Source organism: Alexandromys fortis, unplaced genomic scaffold (assembly GCF_014885135.2).
Source record: "Alexandromys fortis isolate MF-2015 unplaced genomic scaffold, M_Fortis_MF-2015_v1.1 scaffold_14, whole genome shotgun sequence".
NCBI lineage: Eukaryota > Metazoa > Chordata > Mammalia > Rodentia > Cricetidae > Alexandromys > Alexandromys fortis.
Window position 1 is genome coordinate 1,332,588 of NW_026067910.1, and position 13,974 is coordinate 1,346,561.

At 45.8% G+C, this 13,974-nt stretch overlaps 1 protein-coding gene across 4 annotated transcripts in view; it reads right to left on the reverse strand.

Moving 5' to 3' along the window:
• Positions 1-13,974, reverse strand: part of Fyn (FYN proto-oncogene, Src family tyrosine kinase) — a 211,453-nt gene that overhangs the window by 157,279 nt on the left and 40,200 nt on the right. For 3 of the 4 annotated variants that reach the window (XM_050138048.1, XM_050138050.1, XM_050138045.1), the window contains exon 2: positions 13,836-13,875. The exons of the other annotated variant lie outside the window; for it this stretch is intronic. The gene's annotated coding sequence lies outside the window, so the exon portion shown is untranslated. The remainder of the gene's footprint in view (positions 1-13,835; positions 13,876-13,974) is intronic. 4 annotated transcript variants of the gene reach the window in all.

Below are 13,974 nucleotides of genomic sequence, written 5' to 3' on the forward strand. Positions count from 1 at the left end.
ACCGACCCATCTGGAGCAGACACAGGCCTGCCTCGGAGCCTGGAACTGGAAGCGACTAGAACTCATTGTTGCTCACCTCCTGTAACTTTAATTAGTTGTATATCTCAAGAGGCTAAAGCTTAAAACACAATACACGAGGGAATTACTGAGTGATTTTTGAACTTGAGATCGGAGGGCTATTAGCGACTGACTGTCATGTGATCCTGAAACTGAGGTGAAGGATGTCCAGAAACTTGCCCCAGGTCAACCAGAGGCAGAGGAAGAGTCTGCCATTCTGGATGGGACATAAGCTAGAGACTTCGGTGCTACTCTGAAAAAAATCAAGAATGTACTTCAAAGTCTGAAGAGATCTCAGATGCCCAAAATATGGTCTAAACAGACAGAATAACTTAAGTCCATGTGAATACGGGTTTTATTGAACAGATAGATGCTAAAGGTGTTCCTGAAACCCAGGGCAAAATTATCCCATTAGAGCCTTTTCTTCAAAGAGTTTGACAGAACCAAAAACACAAGCCTGCTTAGCAAACGCATACTTCCTCCTCACCAAAAAGGGAGCGAATATAGATGCCCTCAAATTAATAAGCAAATTTCAGTCAAAATACACATATTTAAATAGTTGAAAATTTCAGTTTTAGGAAGTTCAGTTGTTCAAATTTCCCCTCTTGTCATATGTTTTAGTCACTGTTCTGTTGCTGTAAAGAGACACCATGATCAAGGCAACTCTGATATAAGAAAACAATTAATTGCGGCTTGCTTACAGTTTCAGAGTTTAGCCCATTACCATCACTGTGGGCAGCATGGTGGCATGCAAGCAGACATGGCAGTGGAGTAGCAGCTGATCCACATTCAGAAAGAGAGACTCTGGATATGGCAATGGGCTTTTAGAACCTCAGAGCCCACCCCCAGTGACAAGCTTCCTCTAACTAGGCCACACCTCCTAATCCTTTTAATCCTTTCAGATAGTGTCATTCTTTGATGACTAAGTATGCAAATACATGAGCCTATGGGAGCCATTCTTATTCAAACCACCACAGCATAGAAGGCCAAGGATCCTTTCTTACTCATCAGTTGCTTCTCTAAAATTATCATCAGTTGTCAGTGCTAAAAAAGAAGTCCCAAGAGGGTGTAATCAGAGCTGGGCCACAACAGGACAGAATAGAAACCACACAATAAAAGGACATCACTCATGGCTTCTGGGTGTGGACCGGGTGAGGCTAGTTTTACCAGGGAAGGAGAACCAGGGACGAACAGGAGCCAGAGTGGAGAGAGCAGGCGCTGAAAGGCCAATGGGCCACAGCCTTGTGAATGGGGTAAATGAAATGTCTTTTAGTTCCTGAGGCAGCCGATGCCAAGCAAAGAAGCTTCTCCAAGGTCAAACAGCTGGTTAGGGAGAAAGCAGCAACTGGAATCCAGACTGCTTGCCCTTAAACTCACTCTTTTAATTAATTTTATTATAAAATTAAATAACCACATTAGCAAACATAGCAGGAAATCCCATAATCTCAGACCCCAAAACAACGGCTAGTATTTCAGTGTGATTTCTGTAGTCTTTTCCCTCATAGAAATTTTGTTTTCAAAGTTAAACTCATAGTCCACAAGTGATTTCCTAGCCTGCTTCCTTCTTATTTAACAACTTAAACATCTGTCCAGCTTACTTAGTAATTTGGGCAATCAACATCTTAACTAAGACTTTTTTCTTTACTCCATGGAGCTTTATAGTTTACCTGATGCAACTTCAATTGTGGGACCATCAGGGTTCCTCCCCATTTTTTTTTTTTTGGCAATATACATGTTAGTTACAGAACATCATGGTGTTTCTTCAAATTGGAAATTTCGGCATCAAAAATTTCAAACAGGCGATACTACTTGTCAATACATAATGAAAAGCCAGGATGTTTTTATCTTGACCATCCCAGCATCAGTGCTCTCCTGGCCTGGAATCAAATGCATCTGATGAGTGTTATTAATGAAGAGGGTCCAAAAATAACAAGTTAAAAAAAGCCACCCTTCTCGGCCTCCAGAGGCCACGAGCTTTTAATGGTTCAACGCTCCACTTTCCATTTCAGTAATGGCAACAAAAGAAGTTGCCCATCCACAGAACTACATTTGGAAAAGTGGGAATTCTTTGAAAAGCAAACATACCCCTCTGGCTTAAAAACCAGGGTAGTCAGAATTTGCAGTCATTCCGCTCCCTAAGGACTGTGTCATAGTTCAGAGTAAGCAGCTATTTATCTGGTCAGAGACATCTTGCTTTAAGGGGATGTTTTGTTTTGTTTTGTTTTCTCATCAGGTCAGGTGAGTGAGCAGCCCCGACTTTTCATCAGGTAAACCTAGGATGTGGAAGAGCCTTGTGTAAGTGTGCTGGACGTGAGACACACAAAACAGGCTGGCAGAGCGAGCTACTGTAATGTGACTGGAGGAAGGGAACTGCCAAGATATCTGTGTGCTTCCGTGGCTGTCTGATATCTCTGTGCTTCCGTGGCTGTATGATGTCTGTGGGCTCCCGTGGCTGTCTGTTTGGAAAGCTTCCCTAGCCTCTGAGGAAGTGCCAGTCTGACGTGGAAACACACATGTCAGTACCCGACAACATCTGCTCCCAGACAGTGCCCTACAGGGACTGGCCAGGGAGAACCTAGTGAGGAGGGAATTGGGCATGTCCACTCCTAGCAAGATGAAATCTGCTCCCTCAAAGCAATGTGGCTTCTGTCCATGAAGTAGCATGCCACTATTCCCCAATGACAATTTAAAACCCAAGTCCTCCTCTTCATTATCCCATGGTTATTCCATTCCTGAACAGGAAGTTGTATTTCATCGGAGCCCAAGGCCTTCCCTTTCCTCTCCGATGTTCAGCTAAAGCGACTCCCCGTCTTTCCTCTAGACCCCCTCCTCTAGGTCACTGCTCCCCCACAGGCATGTCAAACAGTATGACCACGCTTGGGAAACAAACGTGGCATACTGTCCAGTCAAGAGAAGGGTGCATATACACCACGACTCAGGAACCCTTCCCTGGGGCATCTCTTCCAGGGAAGCTGCGGCAGTGCGTACCCTCGAACAGACTGACGGCAGCTGCGGTGCTGTTGAAGAACAGCGAAAAAGCAGAACTGACCCAGATACCCACTGACAGGAGAAGGGATTAGTAAAACCGAGGTACACTCATACAATGGATACCATGCAGGACAGTAGGAAGATAAACGAATTCCAGGCATGGGACACGGGAGAGTCTTGGAAAGGCAAATGGTACAGGAAACAACATCACACAGGCTATTTGTGGAGATTGGCCCAAGGCCTCGCACATGCTAGGAGAGCGCCCTAACCACTAAGTAACATGTCCAGCTCCAAATTAGGTCTTTCAAAGAAACTGTTTTCAAAGCAAGTGAGAGCTGGTGAGAGGGTGGGGTGGGTAAGGGCACTTGCTGCAGACCTGACAATCGGAGTTCCATGCCTAGTTCCCATACGCTATGAGGAGAGAACTGGCCTATAACCCCTCCACGCGAATGCGCGTGCGCGCACACACACAATAAATAGTTTTTTTTTTAAAGATTTATTTATTTATTATGTATACAACATTCCTTCCATGTGTGTTTGTATGCCAGAAGAGGGCACCAGATCTCATTATAGATGGTTGTGAGCCACCATGTGGTTGCTGGGAATTGAACTCAGAACCTTTGGAGGAGCAGGCAATGCTCTTAACCACTGAGCCATCTCTCCAGCCCCAATAAATAGTTTTTAAAGCGAATAAATTCATCCAATTTATTTTCCTATTTAGCGGTCACAAAGATCACATGCTAACATAAATCGTAACTACTAGTCCTAGGTGGTCTGTTACTTCTTCAGAATAGTTCCCACCGTCCGTACCACAACATCTCCATTTCCCTCCAGTGAGCTTATTTCCACCAATCACTGAGACCTGAAGCAAGAAGAGTGGGGGATGCTGGGAAGCACACAAAGCTCGGCATCTAGAGACAAAGAAAGACTAGGGTAGAGCGCAGGACTGAGCCAGAAGGCTCCAGGGGGAACCCTGAGAGCCACAGGAAGTGGGAGGAGTGTAGAGCACCAGGTGGAGGAGGAGGGCAGGAGAGGGAGGCTGCTGGGGAAAAGCTCCTGAGCTGGGTGGTTCCTGCGCGTGAGTGAACCACACTGTCAAGTGTGAGGAGTCCGGAGACAGGCTGACAGGAAAAGAAGCAGAAATCTGCCGTGAGTTGTGTCAAACCTGAACCGAGAAATCTACCGTGAGTTGTGTCAAACCTGAACCGAACGAATGGGTGTTTATGGGTTGAACAAGGGTAAGGACGGTCGCCTAAAACCTTACGAAAACAGGTGCAAGGTACTCACTGAATTGGGTTTTACCTTCCGGAGACAAAGTGAGAAAAAGTTACATTTCCAACAGGTAACAAATCCCTTGTCCTAACAACACATTTGGCTCTGCTGGGTTTGAAATGATTGTTTCTGAAGCTTTTTACTTTTCCCTCCAAACAACTCTGATACAGTAAGATCTACAAACACAGACACCTAATTATATTTTTTTACCTTGGCCACTATAAAAACAGAGTAATGTAAAAATCACTAGTAGCCAATATTAATTAAATACAGGAACTATAGTAAAATATTCTGGGTTTTTGTTCTAGTGGTTGATGGGCTCTGACATTTGACCCGTGAGGCCTCCTAGACTCACAGCTCATAGTGGGCCACCACCACCACTGCCAAGTTGCCTGCCATACCCTAGGGCTATTCAAATCTCTTCTCATTATCAAATTTGCTTTCACTTGTTCTTCCATAAGCAACACTTGAATGCACGTCCAGCTCTTTCCGAAAGGGGAAAATGTGCTTCTCCCATCTGATAACAGTCTAATCGGCAAAACGGCAGTTAATTCATTTCAGATCATTCTCTCACCAGTCTAGAAGGTCGACTTTTCATAATATTCCTCTAAAGATGAACACAATCAGCCCCAGACAAGGGTTCTGTGGGCTTGTTTTAAATCAATGCAACACTGAAGAAAAGCAGGCAGAAAGGAAGACTTCCTCTGCCTGTTATACAGCTCTACCCATCAAAGCTGGAAGCTAGTCAACCCCGGGTGAGGCTCTGCTGGCCCCGCTCCCACCCGGGGCTCCCTTACTGCAGTCCCAACTGTCTTTGGACACTCAGCACAGCCTCTGTGGTCACCTGACAGCACCCCATGGTCTCAGCTGAGGTCAGGCCTTACTTGGGGCCCTGATCTACGCAGCCTTTCCACTGCTTCGACCACCTCAAGTGCAACTCTGAAGCCACCTCAACTGTGTCAGCTCTCATTTGGAGGACGATGCAGACGGGCGAACTGTCGATCCATCCCTGTTAAGGACTGCACACCCAGATCCTCACTTCTTCCCTTCCACTTTACATTCTGACTATATTCAATACCGAGTGCGCACTGCACAAGACACCTTCCCAGAAGCAGCCATATTCCCCTGGTGTGTGACTCCAGACTACACAGACCATAAGGACCGGCCTTAAGGAGAGCTGAGGGCTTCGAAGAAATACTGGGAGATGGGGGTGATATCTGGTAAAGCAGGAAGACCTGTGGTTGACCTCCAGAACCCACATGAAAATGCCAGATGTGTTAGTATACTCTTGCAATCCCAGCTCTGGGGAGGCAGCTCCCTGGGGCTTCCTGTTCATTCAGTCTGGCCTAAGGGGCAAACTTCAGATTAGTGAGACTTTATCTTAAAGGAGGTGGAAAGGATTTCTGAAGATGATGTCCGAAGCTGCTGACTGGCCCTCCATATCTATCTCTCTCTCTCTCTCTCTCTCTCTCTCTCTCTCTCTCTCTCTCTCTCTCTCTCTCTCTCTCTCTCTCAATGCTTGCTACATTTGGGCAGAGAACTCCAGCTCCTCCTTTAAAAAAACAAAATCCTCACCACCTGTCCTGACTGGTTTTATGTTAGCTTGAGAGGGTGAGCTTCAATTGAGAAAATGCCTCTCTAAGATCAGGCTGTAGGCAAGCTTGCAAGGAATTTTCTTAATTAGTGATTGATAGGGGAAGGCACAGCCTATGTGGTGGGGCCATCTCTGGGCTGGAGGTCCTGGGTTCTATAAGAAAGCAGGCCGAGCAAACCACAAGGAGCAAGCCAGTAAGCAGCGCCACTCCATGGCCTTTGTCTCAGTCCCTGCATCCAAGTTTCTGCCCTTTTTGAGGTCCCATCCTGACTTCCTTCAATGATGAACAGGGCTGTGGACAACGAGGCCAAATAAGCCATTTCCTCCCCAAGTTGCTTAGATCATGGTGTTTGGTCACAGTAACAGAAACTGTAATTAAGATGCCACCTACCTAACACTTGAATACGTGACAGGAAATAGGCTCAGAATTTAACACCATGACCCCAATGAAGGACCTCTCAGCACAGTGGCTAACCGAGAACCCTACCAAGTCTCCCTTCCCTTATCAGAGACACAAGACAGGCATTGTCAAATAACTATGAGGTGCTATATCACGGGCATAGCACCCCTGGGTGTCAGCAAAGGGGCAGTCACCCAGAGGCCTATCTAAGCATGATGGGAAATCCGGCCAACTGATGATACAGCTTGGTGGACTGAGGAGAGACTAAATGATGACACCCCAGGGCACCAGCATCCCAGGAGAGCAACATCTTAGGACAGCATTTTGCACATTGTTCCTCAGTCAACATTTTCATCAAGTTGTCCTTCAAGAACTCATGAATAATAAATACACAGCTGAGAAGAAGGGGGTGGGGGAGTGAACTAGAAAAAAGAACAGAGATTTCAAAATGTTTCAGCAAGTTAAAATAATAGCCAAAACTGATCCAAAAGATTCACACAAGCCCATGTGTTTAAAGAGCTAAATCTGCTTTTAACTTTAACAGTCTACCTGCCTCGCACCCTGCAATCCGCTCGGCTAGACAACTCACCGTGTTCACCAGCTCTGCCGTCCACTCCCTCCCAGGATGTGAGAGGATATGGGCCAAGGACACTCAGAATGGCATCAGTTCTGTGACCGTGACATCAGACTGGGGCTTCCAAGCTCCTACCTTGGCCTTCTTTATTCAGTGGGTGGCTATATGCTCTGTGCATTGGCTTCATGCCTCCTGCCTCCTCTTGGCCCCATGATATACTCAGCCAGAGAATTCTGCGGCCAAGCATCTGTCTAGATAACACCTACTGAAGAGGCTCCCTCATGGCAAGCTTTACCACATTATTTGAACTGCCCCCTGTTCACGACCTGCTAGGACCATCCTCTGAGTATGGCCCAACCCACTAACCGATTTCTCCTCTGGATCCTAAGCTGACCCCATCTGGTCACTGACCAGGAACCAAAACTTCTAACAGCAAGAAGGAAGGAAATGCTTAAGAAGGATTGTCTTCCACCAGCAGGGCAAACTGGAGGTGCTACCACTGTTAGTTAAGCAAGCATGCAGCTTGGCTCCCACAGGTCTAACATTTGCAGAAAGATGCAGGCGAGGAGATGGCAGAAGAACACTCAAAGACAGAGGAAGAAACAACGCGGGCAGGCCACAGCCAAAGGACACTGGACGCTACCAGAAGACGAATGGAGGTATCATGAGCCTGCTGACAACCTTGATACTGAACTTCTTGGACTCTAAAACCATGAGGGAATAAATATGTCATTCCAAGCCACCACATTTGCAGCAATTTGTAACAGCATCCACAACAAACAAAAAAGGTTTACTGCTTAAATAAAAATTGGCTGTGGGTCAAAAGTGAGCACCAACGACCTTCTTTGAGGCACAATACTGACTTTGAATGCATGTTATGGCGAGGGCATAATCAGCCTCCCAAACGCAGTCTAAGGGCGTGACAACGGCATCTTTTAAGCCACCCCTCATATGGATTTTATTAATAATCATACCTTCACGTGCAATTTCTGCAGACAGTAAGTTTGTGCAAGGCAGACAACCAAATATGCCAGCCTCTACCATGTAGTCCTGGCTGCAGCAGAACAAATCACATGGTCATTCACAGCTCCTGGGGAAGGTATCCATGTTAAATTAAAAAAAAAAAAAATTGAACCGAGCAGGTAAGGGCTTGTGACTCTCTGCTGTAACGAGGACAATATTTCCCTCACTGGGTCTACATCTCACTCCATCTTCTGGAATGATGACTGCTACTGAGGTGGGGAAATTAATAAAATGATCCCTCAGCAGCAGGAAGAGATGAGCACCCTGCAGGCTTCCCATACCTACTTACTGCCTGCAGCAAGCTATCCCCCAAGTCACCCTTGTGCTGCTCCAGGGGACCACCAAACAGGACCTGGTCAGCTTTAAATGGGAAATTTAGGGATTTCTCAGTGTTCCTGATTATAAAATATATGTGATATATATATATATAATACATGATATATCATTTTTATTACCACAAATAAGGGAGAAAATTCCTTTAAATTTAGTGAAGAGAAGATCAAAGATGAGCATAGCATTGCCAGTTAAATTGTGCGTCCGTCTTCTGCTCAGCTTCAGGGCATCCAGCAGAGGGAAAGAGAAGAGTGGCCAGGGCTGCGTAGATCCTTGGGGTCTGGCCACTTCCTAGGAGACAGTCCTTGGGCAAATCACTTCTCTTCTGTTGAGCTTCATTTTCCTCAGAAGCAAAAATGGCATAACCAGGTATAACAACATTGACCCATGCCAGAGGCTGACCCACTGGTGTGTGTGAATGGTGAGAGAATGAATGGATAAAACGTTCCTATCAGGGCTGACAACTCATCTCAAATTGCTCCTCTTTCCTTGAATTATAATGGGAACATTTGATTTGCAGCTCTTCTGATTATCATCAATATTTGCCTTGGTTTATAATGTCTAGAAAGAGGGGCTGTTTATTTTCTTGGAAAGTCTGTGCTGGCGGAGGGTCTGTTTTTTCTTCTTAGACAGTAGCACTTTTACAATCCAGAGATTTATGAAAGAGAAAGTTGGTCGGCTATTAAGAGTGATGCATATAACTACTATGTTTGGCCCAGGACTAAAAAGAACTGCCTTTGCGTCTAAAACAGTACTCTACGCATGCTCCTTCATTCAAAACTAAGTCTCCTCTGCCCCCAACTCAAAGCCATTCTTCTTCCCTGAGCCCAGCAGGCAGGAGGGTGGGCTGTGTGAAATGCGACCTTCAGTGGCACACTGGGGTGGGATCTGTCCCTGGCCCTACTGCTGGCAGAACGGGTCAACCCACCTGTGAGCGTGGGGTCAGAGGCAGGGAGAATGTAAGCAAGCCTGGCATCCTACAGTTCCCTGGGTCAGGCAGACAGCTAACGGACACGGTACACCCACATACAGGACCTTCCCTCTCCAAGCCCCACCAATGGGCAGGCAGGACAAGCATGGGGTCACTTCACTTCTGAAGTTCCTCTTCCCTCTCCCACCTCCCTAAAACAACCACCACACACAGGGGCCTGGTGCCCATTGGCACTGGAGGCTGACTTGTTAGCCTAAAACTAGCATTTGAAACCTCTGTATGATCCACAGGAGCCCTGCTTAGTATCAGAGCGCAAGAAATCCTATGTTCAAACTGAAGAAAGTCATGTTGACCTTTCACCCCTGGGTGTACAGCAATCGCACATGCATGGCTTCAAACCAGCATGACTCCAGGCGCAGCCTCCACTTTCAAAAACTTAACTATTTGGAACTAGATTATTTCTTTTCCCACAGGACTAGTAGTTCCACTATAAAAACCCAGGTTTTGGTGGGGGATTGTTTTGTTTTGTTTTGTATTTCCCTTGGGAGTTAAAATTAAAACAAAGAAATATTGAAAAACAGAGCAGCCCTGGATGCGCAGATCAATGTTTTTCACCAGGATCAAGGGAAGCAACTCTCCAGGGGAATTTTCGTACGTACTTTGCTTTTGAAGGGCACTCTTGTTTCGGAAGGCCATGGTGCCTGTGGGACAGGCAGCCGTCCTTGTGGTCTTGAGTGCAGCTTTCCAGCTGCGGTGAATGGCTGGAAGGGCAGCACAGACTTCATGACCTTCCTGAGATACCAAAGTGGCAAGGGTAGCACTGTCATAGAAGGTCATCCAGGGTACAAGGAACTCAACCTGCTACCTGGGAAGGCAGCTATGACTGAACTAGGTGTTATTTTAATCAAATCCATTTAAATCAGGTTTTAAGTTACTAAATAGAATGAAACGATTTAATCAGCTTTTTATACAAAAGTGAGTTTTTCTTTCAAAATTCAGGTGCATATAACTTCATTTTCAGAAGACACACTTTGTATACTTAAAGCAGTAAATGTACAGAATCCACTCAGAAGAGTATTCCCAGACAGCCAGAAGAACCAGCACAAACAACAAAACTACTTTGATATTTTCAATTTGTTCTTGAGACTTCTTTTATTTCCGGATCTGCTCTGATTACCCGGATTACATTATTCTTGAGAATTATCTGTTCATTTGTCTGCTTGACACTGCATACTTCTGAAGAGAAAGCCAAAGAATCTTTATCTTATCTCCATACAACGCTATTAGCAAGCATGACTTCCACAAATGAAGTCCTGTCTCCAGGGTGTTTGACTGGACTGCTTTCAGTATTTCACCACACACCAAAATGGCGCCACTTGCTCTTGCTACCCTTTTATTTGGCCGTCATTCATTCATCTGTGCCTGCAGCTAACATTTCTGAAGGGTCTGCTCTGGCCTAGGCATCAAGCTTAGCACAGATCATGATTCTGGCCTGACAAAGCATACAGTTCAACAAGGAATACAGCTCCTACGGTAACTACATAGCTGCAAAGGCAGGTTTGAGGACACCCATAGCAATCTGCCATAAACTTGGGTGGGGGGGGTTGTCATGGAATACCTCTTTGGAAAATGACACTGCTTCCTTACATCTTACTCAAAAAATGTTCTAGAAGAAGGCACACAAATGCATTGACTTAAACCCTATATCCATTCCAAGGTAAAGTGCACTATGGGAAAAAGGTGGTTCTAAATTCCTGATATAATCACAGCACCTGACCAGCTCACAGTGGGGGCCATGCCCCTCCCCATGGGTACGCACTATAGGTCAGGAAACCATGCACAAAGCGCACTATTATCAGCTAGTGCCATCAAGTCATTCTTACGTTGATTCATGTGTGTGCTTCAGCATTGAAAATAAACTTCACTTCCCATACAGAGTTGTCTTCACAAAAAATCCACAACTAGAAAAACCCAAAATATCCATTTGACAAACACTATGATGTCAGTGGCTTTTCTCTGCTCGCGTGGTTATCGGGAATCATTTGTATATACAATGGAGGAGTCCCTGTACCAGACTGACTCCGGCATGCATAAACATCGGCAACAGGAAGAGCGGGTACACCGTGCTCAATCGCCCTGCCCTCTCACAGTGATTGGGAAATATTCTGAATTAAGGGGTTTTTTATTTTTTTATTTTTTGTAAAGGGTGAACTTACTTAAGGCATTAAGTGATTTTCAAGTCATTAGGTGCCTGGCTGAGGGTGCAGGCAGAGCCTAGACACAGCTAGAATTCACTTTACCACTCACTCAGCACCCGATTCTGCAATCCCCAGTGTGTGGAAAGCCCACAGGAAAGTTAGTCAGCCCTGCCCGCTACATTGCTGGATACCTGGGCTGCTGATCATATACCTGCAGGGACAGTCAGCAAAGCCTGGCCTTCCAGGAGCTGCTTCTCCCTACTGGACTTTACCGAGAATGCTGTAGCCCCGTGAACAATAGCCCATTTCCCATTTTGGTACAATACCTACATAAAAACGTTAAACATACATATGGTTTGTGTTTCTAAATTCAAAACATAAATAATTTTACTAAGTTCTGAAAAAGGAACAACTCTTTTGTTTTTGTGGGGTAGTGTGAGGGAGAGAAAGGGAGAGTGAGTAAGCCGGCATGCGTGCGCACGTGCGTACGTACGTCACGCCGGGTAACACTGTTTAGCCCAGAACCCAGAGATCCACCTGCTTCTGCCCCCACCTCTGCGTGCTAGGATTAAAGATATACAACACTGTGTCCAGATGGGACCACGTCAGTGCTGGGGAGAAGTGGCGTCACAAGAGCAACAATTAGCCTAAGGTCTTACCGAAAGTTAAAGACTTGAGACAAAATTAACGCCTTCTCCCGGCACTTGACCCCACATACCAAGCCCCACAGTCTGCCTGGGATAAAGGACCTGGAGAAACTTCCTGTAGTTACCACCCACGGGGTCAAGTCCTGTCTGATTCACTCTACTTGAGCGGAGAGAGCAGGGAAAGCTCACAGCTTGGACAATGCCACACGTCTCCTGGGCAACCCCTGAGGTGTCTTTGGGCACCCAGAGGTGCCATTCTGCTTGGGAGCTTGGCCTGACTGCTGAAGGTGGGAACACACTGACCTTCCATAGGGAGAGTCTTTTCAGCTCCTGTCCTCAGACCCCAGTGCAGAGACTTTCAAAGACTTCCTCTGCCTGGTCTCCACTAGAGCCCTTAATTTCCCTAAGACCCTCATATGTGTGTGAGCTGAAAAGCTCAATGAATGAAGTAGACCACGGAAGTAAATTCTGCAGCAGCCAAAGGCCTGCATAAGACAGAAGGTCAAGACTGCTCCAGATCAATGCTTCAATGGTTGCTCCAGACAGATCAGTGGTCCTCAACCTTCCTCATTCTGCGACCCTTTAAGCAGCTCCTCATGTTGTAATGACTCCCAACCATAAAATTATGTTGCAACTTTATAACTATAACTTTGCTACTGTTATGAATCGTTATGTAAATACCTGATATGCTCCCCCAAAGGAGTCGAGACCCAACAGGTTGAGAACCACTGCTCTAGCTCGATGCTTCTTAACTTCAAAGAAAAATACCATCACCCAAGTTCCAAGGGGCTCTAGGTCAGGGAGAACATCCCTCTACTGATATTCAAAAGGAGAACTAACTCCACTTCTGATGATGACGAAGCAGTGGCAGCCCGAGGAGCCACGAAGGCGAAGAATGAGAACTGATGCAAATTACACTCCAGGCCATGTGGCTGAGCAGAAATGGACGCCCCAAGAGTAGCCAGTATGACTTACATCCATTCAAGAGAGAAGAGAGTCCAGAAAAGACACAGCCACGCTTGGAGAAAGATTGAAGGTGTGGTTGCTCACACAGCCCACCAACTGCTTCGTGGATAGCTCGCCCTTTCCAGGCTTCCAGAAGTGATCCAGTGTAGCCCCATGACAGGGCGATGCAATTGCTGAAGTAGCTCTCTGTCACATCCTTGTCTGGCTCACCTGAGTTCAGTATATCTAACACCCAGTGGGCACACACACACACAAAGTTAACTGAGTGAAAGAATGACCTATTACACAGCGGCCACAATTCAAAGGCACAACTAGGGCATAGTAAGCATTGACCATGTACACGTAGAGAAAAAGATGACAAGGAAGGGACTAAGGGTGTGTGTGTGAGAGGGGGTAGCTTAACTAGCCTGAAGCCAGCACTGTCCATCCTGGAACTGTTCCATTTGACTCAGGGAAAGGAGACCTAACTTAGAGCTAAAACATTTGTTTTTATCATTGTCCAAACTGACGTGAACTAGGGTTTTCTTTACATTTTGTGTTCCAAAGACTTTATCTCCAAGTCAACTTCTATCTTTAAAACCTATGGATAAGTGAGGCACGCCTGTAATCCCAGCACTTGGAGGTAAAGACAGGAGAATCGTGAGTTCAAGGTCATCCTCAGTTTGAGGCAAGCATGGGGTACCTGAGATCATCTCAAAATGAATACATACATACATACATACATACATACATACATACATACATATAAAACAAAACAATCCCCCACGATTCAATTGCAATTATAGGATTCCACTGAGAAATGCTTTCTAATTCACGAGACATTAGCCTTCAGCACAGAACTTGCCAGCTTACTTTTTCCACGTCTAGATCAGCATCCTGTTCTTTCCAAACACTGTAAGAAAAAAAAAAAGATGAAGATTAAAACAGAACCGAACATTTTCTATATGTGAACCACCACGAGACACCACCATGCAGTACCCACTTGTGGAGG